Genomic DNA, 10,317 nt, shown 5'->3' with positions numbered 1-10,317 from the left:
AACTAACCTGTAGCTGCTCCGTCCACACTCACAACAACGTCCTAAAGACAGAAATAAAGCAGCGACTGTATTCGCCATGACACAGACAGTCTGTGGTTTGTACATGTTTAACTTTTGTCCAGTTTCTGAAGTCTGAACAGATATGAGGAGCTGTGAGCTCTGTGTGCTAACAGCTAACGGCTGATGTTTTGGTTTTCTGATTCAACGTCAGTGGCTGAGATCCTCACTGCTGATTGGCTACCGCGAGAACGCGTCACGCGAATTTGACACTCGAATTTGACACTCGAATTGAAATGTTTTATTAAAGAGACTCTCGTACACACACACACACACACACACACACACACACACACGCACACACACACACACACACACACACACACACACACACACACACACACACACACACACACACACACAGACTTTTGCATTTCAAAGTATTGCTTGTTCATACAGTTGAATGTTGGAGCTTCACTGTGCACTGCTGAATGATATGGTATGGTATGTGCAGAGTTTGACCCTTGAAGGCTGTTTCTTCTGCTCTGAAATTGAATATATTTGTTACATATTAATAGAATTTTAGATTTTTTGATTTGATTTCGGATTTGTGAATGGGAGAAGTAGTAGATAGAAAACATACCAAACACTAATTATTCAAAGTAGAGTATTTCATTTTATATACGGTAATACTAAGGAGGCATAGGCCTATATGACTATAATGTTTGACATTATTGATATTAAAATCATTCGTGTGTTTTTCTTATCAGAAAGTGAAGCTATTTATTTGTAAGCTCCAAATCCAAATGTTTCCCTCAATGGCCTTTGTGCCCTGGCATGTGGCCTTTGTGCCCTGAAGAAATGTGACACCAAAGGCCAAATGGCCTTGCCCCTAAAAGGACGAAATTCCAAGCCTGCTTTCAGCCCTTACATCTTAGAAATGTTTAAAATAAACTAAGGACCTATCTTTTCTATCTCTAAATTTGACCTTTTTTACCTGATCTTGTCCAGGCTATCCCTTTGGGCAGAGTAATTACTCATCCATGGCAATGTCACACCTCATGGGAGAGCTTTAGAAAGTGAGGTATATCATTGTTGAAAGTCATTCAACTGGTTTGCCTTTACTTCAAAGGCCTCTATTAAATTCATTTGATACTCATTCATATGTAATCCCTTTGCAGCATGTGTTTTATGAAACCAGTGGCTTCATAATTGCCACAAGAGTGTACTGCTCGTACCATTTTCTGTTGTACTGTATGTGTGTGCCAGAAACACAGCTAGCCCCACAACTTTTTTCATGTTACTGTAAAGTCTTCAAAAACTCAAGAAAGTACCATAGGAGGGAGGTTGGTGAAACATAATAGCATTTTGCAGAGTTGAAAGGGTTGTAACCTGATCTGCTGTTTTGTCCCAACGGGGGCAACACAGCCTGAAGGACACACTGTTATTAAAGCCTCTCCATGACTGTTACTTCTTTAATGCTCTTTTTGTGCCAGTGGTGGTAAATGGCTCCACTGTATTGTGGAAAGTTACAACGGCTCCCCGTCCCTGGTTTTTATTACAATTTGGAAAGGGAAGCGGCCCATTGTTTAGACTGTTATTCTGTCTTTTAGGCAGGAGTCGAGTCATAGGTATCACAGTGGAAAAACAGGATGTGAAGCCTGTCCAGCTTTGCTGATAAGAACAAGTGAAAAGGAAAGCCAAATGCCATCTGCTGCAGCAGCAAGGACAGTAAAAGAAGTAGGGTGGGGCACATGAATAGCCTGTACTATAAAAGTTAGACTGATAATATAAATGTATAACACGCTAAGTCCAAGGAAAATGTGTAAATGTTTTATTACTGCTTCCAGTGTAGTGTACTTTGAAGCTGCACAATAACAATGAACACTGATATTTTATTTTACAACTGTAGGTGTGGCGTATTATTTCCTAGTGTTGGTGCATTGGACTTTCTCCAGTCTCACAGACAATGCTGTGTGATAAACAACAATGCATGACCTTATTAATAAAGTCTTCCATGCCATTCCACTCACTGGGTGAAGCTCGGTACCTGCTATATACACTGATGTTATTGTGGTTGATTCCAAAGCACAGACTCAAATTCATGCCAGATAAGTTGTTTGTAGATGCCAGGCTGTGTGTATTTTTGTCACACCGTTGCATGAAAAGACACGTTGGGTAAATGTTATAGTATTTTTATTACTCTGTAATTATACTCTACTGCACAGGTGTTTCAGACAACCAGAGCATTCCTGAAGTCCATGAGCAAAGATAAGATCACACACAGGAAATGGCTTGACTTATCAAGTGTCATTTATGCAGAACAACTCACATTCATTTCTGTATGCAGGCGTTTCTTGACTTCATACCTGTCTGCTATGCTGCTTGGGCGGTGCTCTGTCCTCGCCCAAGGGCATGGCATGGCATGATAGGATTTCAGGAGGTGAAGTCATTCTTTTGTGTAGTCTTTATACTTCCATGCCAATGACATACTTTACATTTTAGAAGAACAGTCAGGGTTAATTGAAAACGCCACGGCTGTTGTGTTTCTCTCTGAATTAGTGTAGTTGCAAGAGCCCACTTGTGGGCGGTGTATGACTCAGTGAGTCATCGCTGTCTGAAACTGGACTCTAAAGCTGTGGGAGAGTAGGCCTCCTCTTTCCTCAGCCACAAACACACCAAATACGTTTACTACAACTCTTTCTTTTGTGAAAGAAGCAGCTCATGCAGGCATTTCTTTTTTCTCTACTCAAAAAAGAAGGAATGCAACAGACTCATTCTCTGCAGGCGGAGTTTTACGGGAGTAAAAATAATAAATCACCTGGGAGGGTGTGTGTATGTGAGAGGAGTCACCTGAAATGTGTGTGGGTATATGCTTTTAGAGGCTGATCAGGATGCCTATCTAAAAATAAAGCCCAGGCTCTTCAGGTTACGATGCAAATCCGCACATTGTGGCAGCCAGTCAGGAAAGCACGCAGTCCGGATCCTGTGTCAAGTTTTGTTGTTTGATAGCTGGTTGCCGTGGCAGCAGCAGCAGTAAGGCCACGAGACCTCAACCGTGGACAAGCACATGGTATTTGCCTAACCTGTGGGCTGCGTTGCTACAGCAACAAAAGTCCAGCATGGCCACACCCATGTGTGGTGTGCAGACGCTGACTCATTGAGCATACAGTATATTCAAATTCTTTTTTCCTTTTTTCTTTGATTTTAAATGTTACTTTGTTGCATTGTCTGGGAGAAGTTTTCGTATTCACACAGATACTTCCTCTGTTGTGTTTGAATGAGTCTGGCACCAGTCTGTGGCATAAGTCTGTGTCTCTGTGTGGCACAAACAGGCTGGTCCCTGTTGGCACTGCCAGACCTGTCGCTCCAGCCATTTTATATCCTCCTGACTAACCACATGGCAGCTCCATTTTGTGAGAGTCAACTTTCATTTAAGTATGATGTCCAATCACAGGTACTTAAGAAATATAGATCACAAGTCTGCCTCTATGAAAATAAGATTCATTTGATCTCCTAATAAAAGTCTCTGGCCTGAAAAAACATTTCCGAACATGATTCATTCGATGCATTCCAGTCGTGTATTGTGTGTGAAATGTATGTTGTGCTGTGTTTGATGACTGCTGTCATATATGCCGGAACCAAATACATTTCCATTTTATGCAAATTAAATGGCAATAAAGTATGGCAAGGCAAGGCAAGTTAATTTATATAGCACCTTTCAACACAAGGCTATTCAAAGTGCTTTACAAAAATGAAAGACATTAAGAAAATGGCATTTAAAAACACTCATTTAAAAGGAAAGATAATAAAACATGAATAACACAGGTATACGAATAAAAGTCACAGTGCAGTGTGAGATATGAATATATCAATTAAAAGCGGCGGCAAAAAGAAAAGTCTTCAGCCTGGATTTAAAAGTAGTAAGAGTTGCAGCAGACCTGCATGTTTCTGGTAGTTTGTTCCAGATAATCAAGTAATCTGAATCTAGAGCTGATATGAGTCTGAATCAAACAAATACAGTTTGTATCCAAAGTCGTTGGTGCAAACATGTATCCGTCTCCTGGACAGTCAATGGGATTGGATAATGAAATGAGTAACTGTTTATGAAAGTATTGACATTGTAGTGTTAAACAAAGAAAGTACAATATAAACATTTCCTTTACATTGGTATGTGTGACGTAATGCGTCTTTGTTGAAAATTGTCTCTTAATTATCTTGTCATGATGGTCAAGACTCCTTTAGTCAAGGATAAGGAAGGACGTTCAAAAAGTATTGAAAGGAGGATTATGTTTTGACATTTTAAGCTCCCATCAAATAAGTCTGAAGAAAGTGCTGCAGTGTATGGCTGTGAAGTTCCGTGTTAACTGTATCTCTTTGTTGTACCCTTCATGGTTATCAGCACTCATTGGAAAGAAGCCAGAACTGATAAAAACTTGATGGTACTACCTGCGATCTCACGGCTCTTGAAATATGGTTGCACCGAGTGCATATTGAATGGAAATGTGCATTGCAGTTCTTTTGTGGGACTGTTTTCTTTGACTCTCTAAAACTTTTCTCCAGTTCTACGATTGACTCACTTTTCTTTAACGACTAACAAAGAGGTTAATTGCTCGCTATAAACCAAGGAATAGTATGCAAGATACAAAGCCAGAGTTGTTGTTGACTTTCTTTCCAATGCCTTGGTAGTGCCTTTTGCAGACCAGCTCTTTGTCTTCTGTCTTTCTCCATCTAGTTTTCTTGCCCACCCTTTTTTTTCTTCCTTCATCTTAATCTCTGTGCTGCAATTTGCGAGGTTTCTCAAACAATGTTCCCAGTGTGTATCTTGCAGTTAGCTGTTGTTGGAATAAAGTGTGGGATGTATGGGACATGGTTCAGGGTATCCGGGGAACCAGAGAGGATGTGTCCAAGCTGGCAAGGCCCTCAGATTTATGGTGTAGATGTTCCTCTGCATTTATGGGCGACAGATGAAAAGATCCCCTTGTTCTTTTTCTCACACCCTCCCTTACCCTGAATGTACCCCTCCACTCCCATTCCTTCTCTCTTTTAGACCCATCTTGCATGAAATGTTGTGGCACTAGATGGGCAGTGGGTCTCCACGAAGGTGTAGCAGTGTGGTCTTGGTGGTAAAAGCAGTAAGAAGGTGTTGCGTTTAGTTAGAGGCCTTTGCGTGATATGTCAGATCAAAGCAGCATGGACAGAGGGGATCCTCTTGGTGATCGGTTCTGGCTGAGCCCCAAGAAAGGTAAGTGGCACACATAGATCGGCTATAATATGATTGAGGAAAAAGGAGGCAGGATGATTGTTGGCATTGGTTGGATGAACGTTTATGTCATGAAAAGGTGTGGCCACTTAGTCATTTTCACAATTTTTTATTCGGGGGTTGCACACTGCATGGATCCCTCTTGCGAAATGTTAGTTAAGCCTTTTCTTGTTCCTGAATGGTGTAATACATCTCATGCATGCTGATTCCGATCCCTGGCCACCATTTAGCTGAGCTGGCTCTCATAGAAGAAAGAACAAGAGAGAGTTGAGGGCTGGTTTAGATTATCTGTCCAGATCTCACTGCTGGAACTTGTTTACAAGACAAAAGCGTTTTTGTAGTCACGATTCCCACCAAAAGTTGAGTTATATTGCTCTAGTCAGAACTGCAAGAAACACACTCTGCTTTGTTCACTGTAGTTGGAATATACTTCTTTTCAAATGTGCTGGAAAACAGATGCCACATGTCAAAGTGAGAAATACTTTGGTGCCCTTTGCATAGAACATTGGGATATTATCCAATGTAAGTGCTGTTGCTAGAGTTGGACATGGCAAATCTGTCACATCACTGCTCCTGCTTTCAGTCCGTCCTTGTTTAACCCCCATGAGTGGGAAGTCTGAGTGGCTGCAGGGGGCGTTGTAAGGCTGGACACAGAGACCCCACCACTAACACATGACAGACAGCTTGTTGGAGAGAGTTAGACTGAAAGGGACTTGGCAGGCTTTTTGGGTGCTCCTGCTTATTTTTGGTCTGCGAAGTCGGTAAAGGAAGGCATAATCTGTGACTTCACTTCTTTCCACTCTGGAAAAGGAGAAGTCGGTTTGATTTGTGACTCGTGGAATTGAGAACACAAGCAGGGTCTGTCTTTTCTTTTTTTTTTTTTACCTCAAGCACGCATCAGTTTATAGATTTTCCGTGTGGATTTACATGTACAGTATACTGGTGACACAAAAACCCCCAAAATCCTCTCCTCACAGTAGGATATTCTACTTGTGACGTACATATGGTTTTATGTTGCTTGATTGTCCAACAAAGTAGCGCTGACATTTTCTTTCACTTTTACAGAGGCTTTTTATATTATTTTATAAAACAAAGACTTCTTACTCCACAGCTGCTTTTAACTAGCCTAGCTATTTATAGGTTTGTTTTGGCTAATCGGCAGGAACAGTTCCTATAGAGTCTTGATTGATTTCAGACCCTTACTTTGTCTATTGTTCTTGCTCCTTAGCTCTGAGCATGGCAAAGAATTTTCCTCCCTCTTCTGTAATTTGCCTCTTGGTTTTTACCGCAGTCTTTCAAGAACAGTTGATTATTTATTTTTGCAGCAGTGCGAGGAATGCCAAAGACACCGCTCAGTCTCCTACCCTGCTCACCAGCCCCTGACACAGTGCTTCTTTGTCTAAATCCATTCTGTGGTAGAACACACTTCTGTGGTTTTGTGTTTAGTGGGATAGTATATAGAGTTTGTTATACTGGCATTCCCTTAAAGTATCTTTAGTCCTTTTGGATTGACAGTTCCCTTCATGTCATCAATGTTTAACCCCTCTAGATCACCACAATTACCATGAGAAGGGCCAGGGAGCAGTTAGTGCCAGGGGTTAATCCTTGCAGCTTCGTCGATCTTGAATTCCAAAGGCTGCTTTCTCTCCCTGTGTAAGCACTTATTGACACTGTTGTTCATGCTGTGTCATACAAATATCAGTCAAGGTTGTCTGAGGGTGGGATTGAGGCCTCACATGCTTTCAATCAGCATGGTACAATATTCAAGTCAACAAGTCAAGTTTATAAATAGCCCAAAATTGCAAACCTGACCCAGAGGGCTTTAGAATCTGTACAAAACGCCTTACCCTAAATCTTTAGGACAACTAACTACAAAATCATTATGTGAAAATGATATTAGAAGATTAGACAAGTGCGGTAGATTGGCCTGTTTCAATTGGACACACATTTAATAATCTATAGCAATGCTAGCAGCTCTGCTCGTGTGAATTATCTAGTGTGTCAGCAGGAAGGAAATGTCTTACGAGCCGCAAACCAATGCTATGTTGGCAATAGAGGAAATGTCCTGATATCACCAATGTCAAAATCAGCCAAATATATTTTTCATATAAGGACCATGAATTTCTGTTCAAAATCAAGCACATTTTTGTTGACATATTTCAGTTTGGACCAAAAGAAACCCCAGACATATCATCAGTTAAAAGAAAGACACTTTGTTTTGTATTTCAGGTCATATATATTTCAAAAAGATGCTACAGTATACACATCAAATATGGTCCAAATATGATAAGTATGTTGTCCAAGGTGTTTCAACTTTTATTTTAATAACTTGAGACTGAAACATGCACACAGTACAAGTGCATGTTTATTTATGTAAATGCAGGTTTTCCATAGTGGTCCTTCGGTCAATGAAGCCTTTTCTCTCCTATTTTAATCTATGAGTTTTTATTGCACCAGTTAACTAATTAATCATTCATCTATTAAAATGGACTACTTGGAAATCTATAATTACTGTGGCTGCAGCCCCACCTCCATATGAAGCTTTTTACAACTCTCGAACTTTAGCATGTTCCCGGGTTGGAAGTGTTTGTGATCTAACAGGCATAGCTCTGTCTGTGGGCACAGCTGTCCTTGCGGAGGGGTCACTCACCAATTGAACCAAGCCGGGGCCATCTCCTCAAATGAAAATGAGCATCTTGTTGTTGATAAAGTCGGTGCTCTCATGCTTTGCAGAATGATTTGTCTTTGGTACAAAAGTGCAAGTCATGATTGTGGCTAGACTAAGGGCCAACCTTTCTCTTTGCCTTCAGATTAAAATCTCAAAATCACATCACAAAGAAAATATTGACCTTATACTACGTATCAACCTTTGGAACTGCGGCAATAACTTAACATATGACACTGACATGTCTGTAGTTTCAACATAGATTTGTCTTCACACTTACTTCTTGTAATGTTCAGATAAATAAGTGGGTAAAGAAGGCTCCTCTGACCTTTGCTTTCTCTGGAAGTGTGTATAGTGGCTTGGATCTGATATCAGAATGGGGGCACGCACGTCTGCCAGGCCAAGAGATCCCGGAGCAGCCTTTTACAGTGGGCCAGTCGCCAGCCACCATCAGCTGGTGGTGACAAGTCTATTCTGGGACTTGCGGAGGTCTGAAACACTGAAGCAGAAGTGGACTCATAACCAGGAAACTATTCAGATACACTCCCCTTAAGTCATATTACTCCTTTATCTGCTTCAATCAATCAAATCATGTTTCCATTTCCAGCTTTCTGAAAATTAGACTTCATTACTTGGTAAGTGCTCCCTTCTGAGAGTTTATTTCTGAGCATTAGGTATGTTTATAATGCCTCCTCAAACCTTGAACAGCTTTTGTAACCACTGAGTCACTGTGAAAAGCAGGGTTAGGGTTGCCCGATGGCAATAGAGTATATCTCTTGAAGCGGGCATATTTAATATTTGGATGGTTGAAAAGGGACTGGGCTTGAAGCAAGAATGAGGGTCACTGTGGGAAGTTTGTGGTTCACTGAACACTTTGTGCATAAACAGTGCATGAAATCACACTGATATGGGGCCAAGAGACCAAAGCACCAAACATGGCGATGCCAATTACCTCGAATGAGATAGCTCCCAAGTAGTAATTTTAACACATTATTGACTGGTGTATACAGTAATTGGTGCTGTAATGAAATGTATTGATATTTTTTCAGTTTTCAAAAGTTTCTGATAGCTGGTTTAACATGTCCTCTTAGCTGACAACTACACATTCAATAATGTAACAGTGCCTCAAAAACAGTTTGTACGAAATCAACGTAGGGACATCTGGTGTCAAAGCATCAATAGGAAAAACATGTGCCATTATTCATATGTCACCACACTTCCTTAGAAGCAGCCCTCATAATATTTGACAGTGAATGTGAAAAATTGTGCTTGCATGCACTTCCCTAGGACCATGCTTGCAGATTCACACATGCAAACCAGTTGTCAATACCACTCCCATCACTGTCAGGCAAACTGCAGCATGTCAAAGATAAAACATAAAACATTTGTTTTCGAAATACAGAGGAATGCCTTTCTCGTACAATGAATCATCCTGAATCAGGATTTATGTCCTCCTTCACTTAGAACCCCTCCCAGCCTTCATTCTGAATCATTAACCTGTAAGGGATGGTTTCAAGCATTTCTACTATACAGTAGGTGGAGTACAGACATGCCCTGGGGCATCACCTCGTAGTCTGACTTGAGATGTCAAAGACCTGTTTTGTGGCAGTAATTGTTTTCATGAAAGCATTGGTAAATACAAATGCCAAAAACTATTTTTAACATCTTCCATTTAAATGTTTGTCTGTGGTTTTAATCACACATTTATGTTAGTATGCTGTTAGGTTCTTTTGGAATGTTCTTGATTGTTTATGTAACTTTGATAATGTGCAAATTTGTTTTTAATATAGCAGTGTCTTTGCAAATACTCTTCTGAAAAAGGGCAGTGTAGTCCAGCTGTCCAGGATAACAGATTTATAGCCTTCTGCTCTGCTTCAGCAGTGAAAGCAGATATGTTCCCTAGTCATAACTGGCTCCCTCCAGTTGACTGTTACCATGGCAAATAAAATAAAAACAGTTTTCCCACAGTGTTTGGATGTGTAACAGTTTGTGTGGTTTCAAACAGCAGGAGGAAAGCATCATTTCATCGCCACTATAATTTCGCAACTAGTTCACTGTGTTCCAGCACGGTACCGTGTGCTGCTACTACTTTTCAATAAATCCTTTTCTTTTCTTTTATGGGATACTCTGCTGTATCCAACAATGGTCAGCTTTCTTTCCAGTATGGCTTGGTCATGAGAGGACACTCACTGACACACAGAGAGACAAACTGGAGACAGATGTACAGAAGTGATCTAGGGATAGAAATCTGATCTCATGTTACCGAGAGCGAGGAAAAGGTTAGCTATAATGCTCAGTTCTTTATATAGTTGTGCAAGACAGACTCTTGGTTGCAAGCTAAATCAAGCCCGAATGGTAGCGGTCTGGAGCAGCAACACAACGTTAGGGTGCT

This window comes from Trematomus bernacchii, unplaced genomic scaffold (genome assembly GCF_902827165.1).
Source record: "Trematomus bernacchii unplaced genomic scaffold, fTreBer1.1, whole genome shotgun sequence".
In the NCBI taxonomy this organism is placed as follows: domain Eukaryota; kingdom Metazoa; phylum Chordata; class Actinopteri; order Perciformes; family Nototheniidae; genus Trematomus; species Trematomus bernacchii.
The sequence above is the reverse complement of the archived record's forward strand: the minus strand, read 5'-3'. Positions refer to the sequence as shown.